The 16,932-nt window shown below is 38.4% G+C and overlaps 1 pseudogene; it reads right to left on the bottom strand.

Moving 5' to 3' along the window:
* The window catches only part of LOC127639501 (FRAS1-related extracellular matrix protein 1-like), a 44,277-nt pseudogene that overhangs the window by 1,812 nt on the left and 25,533 nt on the right, over window positions 1–16,932 (bottom strand).

Raw genomic sequence — 16,932 nt, 5'->3', positions numbered from 1 at the left:
TCTTACATTTTGGTCTGTAGTGTTCCTACAAAGCTATAGTATGGGTTCAAAAGACTTAGCTTGCAAATCATTGAGACTACTTTATAAAGCTCGACAGCCCCAATCTCCATTACGGAAAAGAGCAATCTGGACATTCTGTAAAATATCTTCTTTTGTGTTCCACAGAAGAAAGTCATATGGGTTTGGAGCAAGATGAGGGTGAGTAAATGATTACAGAATTTTCATTATTGGCTTAAATATTTCTATAAGATACTGTAATAAACCACACCTGTATGCTAATTTATGCTGGATCTTTGCTATTCCCACTGCAGACCACCTGCACCCTAGAGTTCCTGCATTCTCACAAACACGGAAACAAGAAACCGACAGCTCCACGCGAGACCACCTGAATTCCATCCTGTTTCGGCAGTTGAAATAATCACATAGGATCTGAAATTATACTGTTCAGAATACTAACAGAATGTGAGTCGCTCATTCAATTGTCAAGTATTGAAAGCAAACTACATCACTTGCTGTATCAACTTGTCTTCTTTGCACTGAAAACTCACAAAATGCAAAGTTTATTACTAGAGAGAATTGAATATTTATCAACGATATCAAGTTAAGTATTCAGCTAAAATTATTAGTATTGTTAAACACACCCTATGTAGAATAAAATAGCTTTCTCTAGGCAACTGATATGACTGGAGTCTTCATGCAGACTTACATCTATTTAGAAAAATTAGCTACAAGTACTTTTCTTAAAACTTTGTTAAACATTTTTTTTTTCTGTAGAGGAGTTTACTAAATGCACATTTATTGTTCAGTGGTCGCATTTGTGCATATGTTGGTTTATGCTCTGTAAAGTACACTCACCTCTGGAAGCATGTTGTTTCCTGCAGGATCTATGACTTGGAACTCAAAGCCGTCTGCTTTCACTTCCATATCTGTAAGTTTGACATAGCGCACTGCTTTCTGGTCCAGAAACGACCTTTAATATAGGGACATATAATGACCAATAATTTACATTAAAATTGCGACACAGTCTGTGCATATTATAATGACAGCCCACACCAAAACCCATGCACTTGCCTGTGAGGGCATTCTCAAGGTAACCAAAGTGTGGAGGCCTTGTGATTGTGAACTCAAGTGTGTATCATCTGGTCTGTCTGGATCTGAGGATTGCAGCTCTTTGGAGGTGATGTAGATGGCCTGTTTGCCGTCCGGAAGATTCTCCACAGTATTTGGAATCCCTTTATTTACAAGATTGGGAAGTGTTTTGTCCAATATCTCAATCTGAGAAGGGAAATTAGATTAATTCAAGCTGAAGAGAACGGTCGATGTAACTGCAATAATTTTACATTACCACTAGAGGGAAGCATTACAGCATCACAAACAGAAAACCCTTGAAGTTCATAGTTATTGCTTACTGTAGCCAAACAATAATGTTAAAAATAATTTTGCCTTTTTATTACCTAATGATTTTATTTTAGACAAACAGGGTATTTATTTATTTATTTTTTTACATATAGCATAAACAAAATACACGAATAATACATTACTATATTCTAAACATAAATTATAATATTGTATTATTTTATTGTGTTTTATATTTAAAATTAGTTCAACTTGAATTATTAATAAGAATATGTTTTAAAATAATTATTGTATTAATTTTAATATTTGTGATAATTAATTTAGCAGTTTTTTTTATATTTGGGGTGAAAAACACATGCTTTGAACTTGTAAATCTGCAAATTTGATTTGTAAAAAAAAGTTAATTTCAATAAAATAAGTATAAATATTATATTTCATAAAAAATACATAAATAATACATTACTATATTCTAAACATTAATTATTATACTATATAATGTATTGTATTATTTTATTGAGTTAATATATTTTACATTTGTTAAATTTGAATTATTAATCGGAAATAAATATTTATTTATCACAACTGTATTTTATTAACAGTAACGATAACGAGATTTTAGACTGAAAATGTGGGTGTTTTTCCAAGATAAAGTTATGGATCATTACTTTTTATTTTAATTCAATGAAATCTATTTTATTCATTAAATAAAATACATTTAAATATTAATTGTCATAAACGACATACAGTAAATGCTAATAATAAATAATATTCTAAACATAAATTATAATAATACGTTACTATGTTTTGTATTATAAAAAAAACAGATAATATATTTTATGCTTTAACATGTTATTGTATTATAAACAAAGCTCAAAGTAACCTACTTTAATAACTACGGTATCTGCGCTATTGTTAGGTCAATGTAAACAACTGGATAGACTTTTTTCACACTACGGGGTTTGGAACGCGGAAGTAAACGTTTGCAGGTAAACTTCGACAGCGGTGAATGGGAGACCACAGCAAATGTTCCACTTACCAATTTGCTCCAAGAGCAAAAATATCAAAATGTACTGTCACTCTCTCAGCAGCTGTACTAGAAACTCCCTCGCATCTGTGGTAAAAGTAATTCCTTTGTAATATAACACAAAGCATAATTAATGTACACTCAATATTTTAAAAAAAAAGTTCGACGCTGCTAAATAAGGCGGAAACGCGTCATTATAGTCTGTGAAAAAACTTTATTCGCGTGAGAAGAGAGGTGGATATTATTTATGACCATCCGGGTCTCAGGGGTCGCGCGTTTAGACAAGCACGTGGTGTTTTTTTTGGCTCAGGGCTAGTTCAGCCAAGTGATGGTGTGCGCGCTCCCTTAGGGCGCGAACTAAGTTTTCAGCTGGTGCACCTGTGCTGGCGGGAGAGCCATTCTCTCGGTGGATGTGCCGGCCAGCGCGTTTTCCGCCTCGCTGACCGTTTAATATAGTATATTAAAATGTGTCGCAGGCCTCGAGAGAGCGACGCTATGACATGGTGAATGGCACCGGACCTGCACGCGCACCTGGCCAGCAAAGCCTCTTTGTTTAACATGCAATTCAACCGGGAGCGCTTTGTTAACCTGCTACTGTCTTGCTGTGCTCACTGGTTAGTATGCAAGCCCTTGACAGTTACAGTGTGTTAAGTAGGCTAAAATGTAACAATAAATATTGCTAAATAAACCTGGTAAAAAATTACCTTGGTAACTGTAGTGATACATTTACCTCAATAAACAAGGCTAACTTGGTATTTAGTCACCACAGTCATTAAAAAAAAAAAAAGAAAGATAATGACAAAATGTTAACATAATTATAAAGATTCTGAAACTTTCTTACAAAACTACATATTAAGGAGAGGAAATAACAATAACTAGTAACTACAGCATTAGTTGTTTGTACATTTTTGAAAGGGCCTGCTGAAAATCAGTGTTTTATGGTTGTTGTTATTTTGAATGGGGGCAGTCCAAAAACATTAAAAAACACACGTTTCAAAATTATTGCCACAAGACATACCCCCTCCCACCCCACCCATGTTCAAGCCAAATCTACACCCTTGTAAATATTAAACATGTTAACATAGTATCAGTGTGAAAAAATTGCTTACTAACCTTATCTGTGTAAAGTTTATCTGAAATGTCAACTTTATTGTCATAACGCCAGTAGGCCCTGTAATCCTGATGAGTGGTTTTGTGACATTAAAATCATGTTAACACAAATAATGATTATGGTTTCAAAAGTATAGCCACATGTATTTTATAATTCATGGACTGGCCCCATTTGTGGAACATTCATTTATGAGGAATTCTCATTTTTTTTGTTATTTGGTTTTGGTTGAATGTGCTTATGAGATGTCAGCAGTCTACCTGTATAGTGGACACTGCCGGCTCATTCTTCAGCTGCCCGTACTCTAAATGAACTTCTTTAGTTCTATCATTGGGCTGAAAGGTGAACCTGTCAATAGAAGATCACCCATTCAGATGGTGGTAAACTAGATCCCATGTTGTTGATGTTTGATGTGTGAAACAGGGCTTAAAAGTGCAACTTGCCATATTGTGGGCTTTGAATTATGTTGTAGGTGACATTCTCCAGAGCTGCGTCTGGATCAGTCATTTTCAAGTCATCAGTGAAAATTATCTTCACAGTGCCCTCTGGAAGCTGAAGGCCTTTGTTGATGCGGGTGGGTGGGATACGGTCACTATTTTACACAGTAAATAGAATCGTCTCACTTCTGGATGCCACATCATTGCTGACAACAAAGCTGTACTAGATTTAAAAGTTTGTGTCAGAATTTTGTTAATAATAAGGTTAAGATATGTTCAAACACTTCCTTTTATAAACAACTATAACAACTATAGTCTTAAGAAACAGTGTTTCCCATGAATTACCTACTATTAATTGTCCAGCTACAGTTTCATTATGAACTGATAATACTTTTACACTACTCATAATAACATAACAGTTCTCTGACATTGTATTTTGCTAACTCCCAGTCACTCCCCACCGACTGTATGCACGTATACTCACACACACACACACACACTGGAACCATTTAGCTGCATCCGAGACACCAATGCATTTTGAGGATGCAGCTAGGTGGACACCAGTGCATCGTTTCAGGTAAGTAACATTAATTAAAGTTACAGTATCTAAAGTTATGAAGTATTACAGTATTTATTACCAGCGGCTCTGACAACGTAACTATTTTCAGCGTCTGAGGAGCAAGTTGGCTCATCGTGTAACCATGGGTCGACATTAATGCTTGTCCGGGACAAGTGGATTTTGGTTGGGGCAAGTGAAAGAGAATTTTACTTGCCCGTCCGGACAAGCAGAATGATTAAAATGTCAGTAATGACTAAATAACCAGCTATATTTGTGATAGGCTAGGCCTGTGTCACTTATTGCAAAGTTCATATACTTATTCTGCTGTTGAAAATAATCCAGAGTGTGCGCAATTTTATAATTCGCTAGTGATCTAGTAACAGCTGTGCACTGTTTGATTGACAGGTGTTGTAAAGTCAAAAGTTTACATGCACTTAGGTTGAAGTCATTCAATTAAAATGTTTAACCACTCCACATTTTTCATATTGCAAACTATAGATTTTCAGATAGCAAACTTTGTCAAGTTGTTTAGGACATCTACTTTGTGCATAACACGAGTACATTTTCCAAAAAATTTTAACAGACAGATTGTGTCATTTTTAATTGACTATATCACAATTCCAGTGGGTCAAAAGTTTACATACACTAAGTTAACTGTACCTTTAAGCAGCTTGGAAAACTACAGAACATTATGTCAATCCTTTAGACAATTAGACAATTAGCTTCTGATAGGATAATTGGAGTCAACTTGAGGTGTACCTGTGAGTGTATATTAAGGCCTACTTTCAAACTCTGTGCCTCTTTGCTTGACATCATGGGAAAATCAAAAGAAATCAGCCAGACTTCAGAAAAAAAACTGTGGCCGCCACATATCTGGTTCATCCTTGTGAGGAATTTCCAAATGCCCGAAGGTACCACATTCATCTGTACAAACAATAGTACTCAAGTATAAACACCATGGGACCCTGCAGCCATCATACCGCTCAGGAAGGAGACACATTCTGTCTCCTAGAGATGAACGTAGTTTGGTGCGAAAAATGCAAATCAATCCCAGAACAACAGCAAAGGACCTTGTGAAGATGCAGGAAGAAACGGGTAGACAAGTATCTATATCTACAGGAAAAGGAGTCCTATATCAACATAACTTGAAAGACTGCTCAGCCAGGAAGAAGCCACTGCTCCAAAACCACCTTAAAAAAAGCCAGACTACAGTTTTCAAATGCACATGGGGACTAATATCTTTTTAATAGCTTTTTGGAGAAATGCCCTCTGATCTTGGTTAAACAAAAAATGAACTGTTTGGACATAATGACCATCGTTATGTTTGTAGGAAAAAAGGTGAGGCTTGCAAGCTGAAGAACACCATCCCAACGGTGAAGCATGGGGGTGGCAGCATCATGTTGTGGGGGTGCTTTGCTGGAGGAGGGACTGGTGGACTTCACAAAATAGATGGCATCATGAGGAAGTAAATTTATGTAGATTTATTGAAGCAACATCTCAGGACATCAGCCAGAAAGTTAAAGCTTGGTCGCAAATGTGTCTTTCAAATGGGCAGTGACCCCAAGCATACCTCAAAGTTGTGGTAAAATGGCTTAAGAACAACAAAGTCAAGGTATTGGAGTGGCCATCACAAAGCCCTGACCTCAATCCTGAACTGAAAAAGCGAGTTGCGAGCAAGGAGGCCTACAAACCTGGGTCGTTAAGCGCATCTTATCATGTGGTTTGTTGAGCGCGTTACCGCGGAGACATAGCACATGTGGTGGCCCACGTTATTCTCCGTGGCATCCATGCACAACTCGCCACGTGCCCCACTGAGAGCGAACATCATTATAGCGACCACGAGGAGGTTACACCATATGACTCTACACTCCCTAGCAACTATATAAGCAATGACCTCATCATTTTCCCTTTTCAGTATAACTAATATAATGTTAACCCTGTCCCTGACAACCATGTCACTCTTGTTTATCATCTGTTTTCTATGTTAGCCAGGTATAGTTTGTCAGTGCATCTTTTTGCAACTCAGCAGACAACGGTGCGGTGGTGGGTTGTGTCTGTTGAGTGTTGATTTCATGCTACGTAGTTATCTAGTTGGTGAGACGCAATGCTGGAAAGTAAATAAATTCCATCTTTTACTCTCCGTGACAACAAGCTTATAGCTACTTTCGTTGCTTGTCAGCTGAGTGGAAGCTAATGTGTAAACATGTATTCACCAGATTGTTTTATTCAGGATTCACGGTTTGATATCCCCTTCAACCGAATAATTCCAGTCAATGCATTAACTAAATTTAATATTTAAAAGTCTTGTTTTCCATCGTTAAAAATTTCCCCTGAACTCGTATAGCAGAATACGGTGTAATAACGCTGCCGCTGTTTATCTCTTGACTCGGCATGTGTAAATGCTTCTTGTTTTACAAGCTACCCCTAATTGACTGGCAGTATTAAAATAGTCAACAATTGACTGATACTAAACATACAGTACTGATGTTTATTTAGCTATTTATTTTATTTAAATGGTCAGACATTGACTGATACTTAACATACAGTACTGATGTTTATTTAGCTATTTATTTTATTTTTATTTATTCTTTATTTTATCAGTGTTCATTTCTAGAATTTGTTGACAATGTATAATAATAATGGCAAATATTCTTTGATAAAAATATTTGTTTAAGAAAGCAGCCTCCTGAGTACTTTTGTATAGTCATATCGGAGCACAATCCACATAGAAAAGGTTTGTAGATCAAAAATTAGCTATATCGGCCACCAAATTGGTAATCTATGAATTTCCCCCCTCTAAATTCGGTATCTCAAAATACCTTCAAAAATCCTAAATACTACTGAAATGTTGATATTGTGTTAATGTCTAGCCTATATTGTACATGGTGAATCTTGCTGCAATAACATGATGGAAAAAGTAGATCTCATTCCATAGAACTATGAGCGTCCCTGCTTTTAATGGTGGGGATGGAGGCTTTTCTTTATTTGACTACCATGAGTGATAAAATAATTACCATATGACAATAGCCTCCACCCATATCCAATGCAGTTTACATTTCTGTCACAGATAATTGAGTTGATTGCATAGGTACACTTTGACATGTTACTTGAGCCTGTTACTTAAACATATTTGTTTCTCTCCGGACAAGTAACCTTTTTTAAGTGAATGACCTATTTACTTGTAAAATGCTGAATGTCGAGCCCTGATTAGGCTATTTTTAATGTTAACTTATCATGTTTAAGTAAGTCTACTGTTTTAAGCTTAATGTTTGTACCCTTGATTTTCAGATCATGAGCATTTTTAAATATTTCAAGAAGAGAGAGCAATGTCCACCACCAGATGAGGAAGAAATGGCTACTGAGGTAGCTAGCTAGGATAGCTATCATAGTTAGATTGCAAGTCAATAGCCAAACAGATTATTCATGGGGGTTTTTTGCAAGAAAAAAAACTGGAGTCATTTTAATGTTACTTGAGACAGATTCTCCAGGTAGCAGAATAGACCACAGGGGCAGCAGGGGAGACTGTCTCAGCTGACTCTCATAGAGGGACAGACATTCAGAGAGGAGCAGCGGGTCAGCAGTGGAGACTGCCTCCCCTGAGGGAGGGACAGCAGGTGATTTTGACAGCAAAGAAAGGGCCAGTAGGTCAGACTTGTTTCAGTTCAGATTTTGAAGTGCGTTAAACTCCGTCTGGTTTACCATGCTTTGTGGGTGTGACTTTTGTTTTGCCATGTCATCACCCTTCATATCTATACAGCCAATGGGTTTATGATTAAATTACTACTAGAGCACAAAATTGTTTACAAGAGCACAACATTCTCAATAGATCTAGCCTCATAATTGTGCTCTCAAAGTGCACCAGATTGATGCAATTAACTTTAAAATGTACACAATTTTCTAATGGGGGAGCATACCCATGGACCTCCCTAGAGGGTCCAAGGTCCACCCACCAGTCTCACAAAATCCTGCGGGAAACACATACCTACTATTTTTGCAACATTATTTTTACATGGCTCGTTGTACCTATCGCAGCATTTTCCTAGTGAAATCAACACTTGAGGCGCTAAAACACCAATAACTTTTATTCCTTTTCACACAAATCAAAAGTAATACATCAGATGATCCGTTCAGAAACACTTAGTTCTGTTATGACATCTATTGCACTGTGTTGACATCTAAACACTAACTTAGCGTATGACTTGTAAGGTGATACATTTTAACATTTGCAATGCATAACAACTGCATTTTGAAGCTTGTTCAAGCGTGATCAAATTGCATGCTAGCTCAACTGCTACAGTGTTGCACTTGCTATGCGAAGAATCAGGGTAAGAGTCCTGAAGAGCATGCATCTTGACATGTAAGCTAAAAGTGTTATAAAGCACCATGCAATTACATTGTTGATTCAGCAATTGCTTTTTCACATCATATTTGCTTTTCATGACACTATTGGTTAGGTTTAGGGTAGGGAGGTACGTTTTGTTGATTTAAAAATTGATAAAGCATAAAAATTTAAAACCTCATCTGTTGAGATAGATATAGCTGCCGGCCGAGCTCCTAAAAGGGGCGGGAGCTCCAAACCGGCAAAAACATATTCTGAGCCCCTAACCTTTTTCATAACCTTAATCATGTGGAAGGTTTGCTCCCTTTATCGGCCCAACCCTCTTCTGGAGTAACCCTGCCCCCTTCTGGAATTACCCCACCCTCTTTTGGTGATTTCAACCCCATTTTGATATCTCAGGTCTGCAGTTATACCTACTTGCATCTGTTTAACGCCACTCGGTGGACATTTCCCCTCTTATTTGCCACTATGTGTGTAAGGGCATGTGAATTTTAGAGCATGTTCTTTGCTGCAGTCCTCACCCAGCATGGTTGAAGTAGAGAGATGGGACAGGGAGGGGTACAAAACAAGTCCCCATTCCACCCTCTGTCAAGCCAATCTGCCTCCCGACACATATTGCCCTGCAGCTGATAATTGTCTGCTATGGTAAACAACATGACTGCCACCTCGCACTAGACTGACAACCAACATGCAGGTCGAGTATCACAGCCAAACTGGTGCAACATCTGGCATTGCCATTGTCCCATATTTGCTTAGGGATTTAAAAAACTGTATTTTGTCCTCTGTACTGTAAGCAAGCATGTTAATACAACCTTTTAAGTCAGGGCACAAGCTGAATATCAGTTGAGAGCTAATGATTAATAGTTGCAATAATCGCTGTATAGTCGAATTATCATTCAAATATTCGTTAGATTAGTCAATTATCAAAATAATCACTAGTTGCAGTCCTATGCTCAGGTGTCTTTACCAATCCTGGAGATCTGTTGTCAAAAGCTGCCTTTTTGCTTGGCATTTTCACAAATACAAGCTGGAAAGATATAAAAATTAGTTCAACCATTGTATTTGCAATGAGTCACCGATCATGCCCATGTCCCTGGATTTTTAAAGCAACTTTGATTTATTAATTGTTGTGGGTAAAAAGTGTTTTCTATGGCAGAAATCACTGAGCATGATAAACCTACTAGGCCTATCCATAATATGCTTAAAATGGATTTCCTTTATCAGTGTAAGGTCATAAAAGGTTTAAGCTAAAAAATGGTCAGCACATGTAGATTTAACTGGCATTCTTACAGACTTATCCAGTGCGTGCAATTGTTATGCGCATATCTGTTGTTGTTTTGACATACAGAAGCAGGAAATAATCTGATTATATTTAATTTTAAGTAATTGCAAGTTTCTTTTGTTGTCGGAATTTTATCAACTTTTTGGTTTGCAGTTTGATTTTTGCTATTTCTCAGCATATTGCTGTGTGTGTAAACATGCACATTCAGTCAAAATAAAGTGCTTCTATCACATCCTCACAGCATAATGTAATTCTTTTGTTTTTTGCCAGTTTCTCACCTCCCGATAAGCAGTTTACAATATGACACTGTAATTATGATACTGCAAAAAGGATTTGATTTAATTATATATGTAGTCTGCACGCATTTAAAATTATTGAGCACTCTGCTACAAACATGCAAAACACACGTGATTCTCATGATGAGGTGTTTTCAGGGTATGAACGGCTTTGTACATTCACTTAGAATCACGCAGCACATGCAGACAATATATTTTATTTATATAAATCACAGTCTTTTGCAATAATCTCGCTAGGACATATTGCGAACTTGATTAATTGTGCATTCATACGTACATTCATTTTATCCCTCATGTCAAGTTCTGTGTATTTCCGTGTTTTATAGTTGGGCTAATTCCATTTTATAATTGGATTTCGTGATTCTGTTCACATTTTCACCATCGAGGAAATCATAAGTCATAAACTTAGTTGAAAGAACTACTAAGTTGTTGAGAACTCCTTTTTCTCTTGCAATTATGTTAGAATGGCTGATTGAAAGTGCACCACCTCCTATATGAACAATGCTGTATTGTCTGTGTACTGTGGTTGGACCCCATACTGCCCCATGCTGTGCTGACTGAACACATTGGCACAATGTGCTTTGTAGTCTTACTGAAGGGCCACCCGCCCCTTGTCAGGCTTGGCTCGGGAAGGTTTGTTTGCTCCCAGATGACCCAGTGGTGAAAACAAGCCCAAGTTTTGGGTGACAAACCCAGTTATAGATTCGCATGAGAAAGGCAGCACAAGTCAGCCTGTTGCCAAATTGGCAGGAAAACCATGCAAACGAAGCAAATATGATCTTTTTCTTTTTGCCTGTCTCTTGGTTTTACATAATCTCTAATCTTGTTTTGAAATGACGGTGTTGCCATCTTTGGGATAGACCAGATTGCACACATATTTTTTAATTTGTTTAGTTCATTAAAACCGTGCCATCATATTAGTTTTTATTCATTATTTTAAGTGTCTCCTATTGACTGGACTAGACAATACAGTAAATTACCAATATGGCAGCTGATACACTCAGATTTTCTTTTTGTTTTACTGATATCTAGCGTGGGACAAATGTTGTTGCTTGAGATGGTTTTATGCATCCGATTTAGTTACTTTAAAAATATTTAATATTGATTGAATATTTTTCAAATTACTTTCATATTATTATAATGTTCTTATTGAATTTATATTGTCCATAGCAGTAGTTAGGAGTCAACCTCTTATCCTTTGCTGAGTTGATTGCATTCTTGATATATTTTGTGAACCCTCCAAGATAGGTATTTCTAAGAACAAGTGAATGCAAAATAATTTGGACATGCATAATAATCCATTTTTTTTGGTCTTGTTCATGATGGACACATTAAAGGACTATTACAAAAAAGCTAATTAGCTACACTGAATAGTCCAGTCTAATGTAGCTTGGTGGAGTGTTCATGTAAACAATATCCCATAAATGGGATGTGCATCAAAATATCAGTTTGCATTTGTTCTTGCAGTGAAAATGCAGCCTATTTTAATAAAAAAAAATCTATAAAAAAAACAAAACAGCAAAACAGCTGTTGTCGGGAGTGTAGCATACCCGTTTGGCAGCCTCATCCATCTGGGAGAAGGAGAACACAAGAATCCCTGGACTTTGGTCCATGTGCAGGTGTCCATGTTCAGGAGAGACAGGCACGGTGTATATGAGTTCATCTGACTTGCTTCCACTCTCTGTGGCCATCAGAACATAAGTAGTAAGGATGACTTTCCCTCCATCAAGGTCACATTTTTAGTGAGGAGGGCAATGTCGCCTGTGCAGGTAAGAAGGTCAACTGGGTTACAGGGGTGTTATATTCTGTTTATATACTACAAATGAACATGTGAAAACATCCATATACTGTATGATCCCTATTAAGTAATAATTGTTTATTACTAAAGGTACAGATACTTTAGTTAATGAGACTTAATGCAAATCTATGAAGAATGCAAAATGTTTAAGTCCAAAGCAAATTACGTGCAAATGCAAGCTTGTTGATGTCATGTGAGATTTGGTTGTGACAAAAGGGACAGTACTGGGATCATGGGGCAGGACTACAGATGTTTGATGTCTGCTTTGTTAATAATTCAGGCTAGGCATTGAAAGGTGGCTCATCCTTGGTTCCAGAACGTTCTCACCTCTGTTCCTCCAGGATAAGCCAGAACAGAGCCAAGAAGACAATAGCTGCCATGCCTTCTATGTTCACCCAACTGGCAAAGTCCTTTTGGCCTTAGGGGGTACCAGTGTTTTAAATTATACATGCACAGATTAAAACTGTCAACAAAGTTGTTTTCCTTGGATTTATGAGAAAAACAAGAACTATGATAGACTAAAGTGTCACAATTTAACATCACTGTTTTATATATATATATATATATATATATATATATATATATATATATATATATATATATATATATATATTAGAAACTGACCAAATGTTGTAAGCCAATGTTAAAAGCATTGGATTTGACCCATGCCTAGAGTTCCTACTAGGTTTATAGTTATTCTATGTTGTTCATAATTAAACTCACCATTTAGAAAAGGGTGAACTGTGATGAAGAAACTCTGCGGAGGTGTCTTGTCTCCATTGCTAAGAATACAGTGAAATCTATTTTGACATTTTTAACCGCTAATTTGTTGAGTGAGTGTACCATAGACTGTTCATCTCCACATCCTCCTGGGTGAATTTTTGACCTGGACTCAGGTCAAGCCATCCAGCTTTTGTCTGCAGCAAATCACAGAAAACATGGGTCATCACATTACTGTCTCTTCAAGATGTACATCACACAAATTTGAAGACTACCAATAATTACCTACCCTTGAAGAAGGCCAAATCTGGAACCTGCATTTAGTATGTAGAGAAGTTGGTTGGGGGGGTTCGTGATCCCCTGCCTCTAGCACTACACTGGAGATGACTCTCCTCTCCAAGGCCTCCACCTCAAAACCTGCATTTCTGAGCACAAAGAGCAAGATGCTTTGGACATCAGAGGTACCAATGCCAAGTCTGCATGCTAAAATTAATCCTGAATCCTAAATAAATAAATACACAAACAGCCAAAGCTAGCTGGTTGTAGAGGAAGTGAAGGCATAAAGGCCTCATCAAAGTCCATGAGGACATTACAACAAGGAAGCAACATCTGCCAAAAAGACACATTATTTCTGCTGTTGTGGAGTTTACATTCAAATCCTTAGCCAATGCAGGGACGTGCTGATCTTAGAGGAAAAGGTTGGAATAACAATTTGAAATGAACTATGTAACTTAATTTCCAGTCACTCAGTCACACAGATTCCCCAGCCACATGTGCAGGACAGGTTGGGTTTACCCTCCTACACTAACACAAATCTAAAATCATCCTCCCCCCTTCTGTTACTGTCCAGTCTCTGCCACTATAATCCCTCCTCCCATTCTCACTTTCATCCGCCTTTTTGGCTCTGAATTTGTCCCAGGGCGTACTTCCTTTAGTAGCCATGGCTGGTATGATGTGAACACAGGCAGTCCCCTGAACTGTGTGCCCACCATCTGTCAGCTGTATGGTGAAAGCGTCCTTGAGGGTTTCTGTGTCATCGTGCAAATACATGATCTTCATTCCTATGGATTAGCACAAGAAAGAGAAATTTCATGAATATTTTGGAAGAAGGTCGATTTGAATTGTTTTGGAATTTTTACTTGTGGCTTTTTTACAAAATGGCTAGCTCCTTGATATTTGCTTAAATTGCTAAATTGGACTTCGACGACTACTGCTAGCTCTCAGCACTCTAAAATGATCTATCTAAAATTACTAGTGAGAATAACACAAATGAACATTCTCCCTTTTGTCAATGACCTGGTCACCTATGTTTGTACAGCTCTTTATCATTCACTAACAAGCAAAGCTGTGCACTCACAAAGTACCTTATGCACAGTGGCTGTGACTTAATTGTGCAGAGAGCATTTAGAAAGACTTTGCAGATGAAGCAGAAGCACCACAGGGGCTTTGTGACCTTTGTCTCCTGCACCATCTGTTCTGCAAGCCTGGATACCCTCAGTGATAAACCAGTGCCCTCTGGAAGGCACAGAAGGGTGGCTGGACCAAGAAAAGGGACAATGTCGTCGACAAGTAGAGAGTGGTACCATAGAATCTCACTAAAAGAGAGTCAAGGGGAAAAGCTCCTGGCTCACCTTGCTGGAGATTCTGGACTGCGAAAGACTGGATTGCCAAGGTTCTTTGGAGGTCTGCGGGGCTCATGTTTTTGTAATGACTCCTCAAGACTGTATATGCCATTGTGTAAGGTTCCATGGGGGGCTCTCATGAGCTATTGAGAGCCAAAAAGGAATGACAATTAGAAATTTGTCTGGAAAGTTTTTTGGGAATATTTGCCTGCTTATTATTTTGGTCTTAATGTCCGAGCTTGTCCAAATAGTATTGCTTACTGTGAAGTTGCCAAGTAGCAGTGATGGGATCTCATCATTGTTTGGGTTGATGTAGAAGGGTAATGGTGCTGATCTCTGAATCCCATCACTGACACTGATGGTAAAGTAATCCACTGTAGGCTCCACACCCTGGTGCACTGACTGGACATAGCTGATAAACCAAGAACTGATGTGGAGCTGGATGAAAGAAACTTTAGTTATACATTCAGACTTGGTGGTCTGAAAGGGAAGGTCTTATACAAAGTACCCTTGCGCAGGGCTGAGATGACACAACAGAAAGTAAATTGTGTCAAAGCTGAGATCTTAGATTAAAGTGGAAAATAGTGTTTTAGGATGGGCACGTGTATTAGCTGTGATTTTGGCAAGTAGCACATGTTCATGAGTCAACATCCTTGTTGGTCCAGGAACAACATTCTTAGCAACCAATCAGATTTTAGGGTAAGGTTCAGGGATATGGGTTAGGTTCAGGGCTAAGATGAGAACTTTAACAAAATGTTTATTATAATTATAATAAAACATTTATTTTATATTTGATTATAAAATAATATGTAAAATGGGGGCCTGGGTAGCTCAGTGAGTAAAGATGCTGACCTACCACCCCTGGAGTCACAAGTTCGAATCCAGGGTGTGCTGAGTGACTCCAGCCAGGTCTCCTAAGCAACCAAATTGGCCAGGTTAACCTTCTTGTGGACGCTATAATATGGTTCTCGCTGTGATGTTGTGCGTGGATGCCACGGAGAATGAAGCCTCCACACGCGTGAAGACTCCGCAGTAATGCACGTAAGTCACGTGATAATATGCTCTGATTGACTGTCTCAGACACGGAAGCAACTGGGATATGTCCTCCGCCACCCAGATTGAAGCGAGTCACTACACCACCCTGAGGACTTGAGCATTCCAAATTGGGGTGAAATAAATAAATAATAAAATGTATAAAATAATGTTATGATGATCAACGTGATTTTGCCAAGGAGCACATGCTCCTGGATCCACATTTTGTTGGCCCTGCAATAGGGTTTTGCAATGCATAGAATACCCACAATATAATCGCAATGATTTTTCTGATGATATAACATTCAACACTATTGTGAATATAGCGATGATTTTAATGAGCCATTTATTTGGCCATTAGGTTTGATAGAGTGCACCAGTAGATTCATTTCACAATCCTTCAGGTCTGTATAATTAATGAAAATAACTTAAAAATGGAGATATGATTATTATGCAAAAGGCTGTGATTAAAGACAAATTAACATGGCCTCAGTTTCCCGATAACGTTGTCTCTTAGCGCGCTACGAAGACTCTTAAGGTATAACTTAACTGAAGGTATACCATTTCTAGGTGTGTTCCTCGAACCATGCCTTAGGAAGCCGCTTAAGATATACCTTCTTACGTGCGACGTTACCCGGTGCTGTCCGTGGCGATGGTGCTGAATTTGTTGATATCGATGGCTCGAGAATCAATTATTCTCTCGTGCAGGGGCTGCTTCACTGCGTTATGTGAGAAAGCGGTGTTCTTTTTAAAAGAAGCACTTAAGAAATAGTGGAAATTGCATTTATTTGGACTCATGGGATATTATAAAAAAAGAAAATTACAAATTGCAAACTAAATTAAACCCTGGATATTTTATATAATTTCGGAAAGAGTGCGTGAACGCACAACCTCGTGCTCAAACGTGTCACGCGTCTAACCCACTACTGAATTGGCCCATACAAAGCTGTCATGTGCGCTACCAGGCCACTTTGCCGCCACGTCTGCAAACATCCCCCTGTGGTCCACCACCACCTGGACATTGATGGCCGCGAAGCCCTTATGACAGATGAAGGCCTGGTTGAGCGCTGATGGGTTGGCTATGGGGATAAGTGTCACGTCGACAAGCCCTATTATTTGTGGTATACCGGCAATGGCATGGAAGCTTTGATGCGCCTCCATCACTTCGTGCCTGGCGGAAGGCATGCGGATATAATCTGTGGCATGACAGAGCAGGATGCTTGTGACTGAACGAACGCACCACCACACCGAGGTCTTAGGCTACTCAGTCCATATCCATCCCCAACCACCTCCAGAAAACTCCCCACTGCATAAAAACGGAGAGCCGCAAGCAGCTGAATTTCGGGGCTGAGGGGGTGG

The sequence above is a fragment of the Xyrauchen texanus genome, chromosome 48 (assembly GCF_025860055.1).
Source record: "Xyrauchen texanus isolate HMW12.3.18 chromosome 48, RBS_HiC_50CHRs, whole genome shotgun sequence".
Taxonomy (NCBI): Eukaryota; Metazoa; Chordata; class Actinopteri; order Cypriniformes; family Catostomidae; genus Xyrauchen; species Xyrauchen texanus.
The sequence above is the reverse complement of the archived record's forward strand: the minus strand, read 5'-3'. Positions and strand labels throughout refer to the sequence as shown.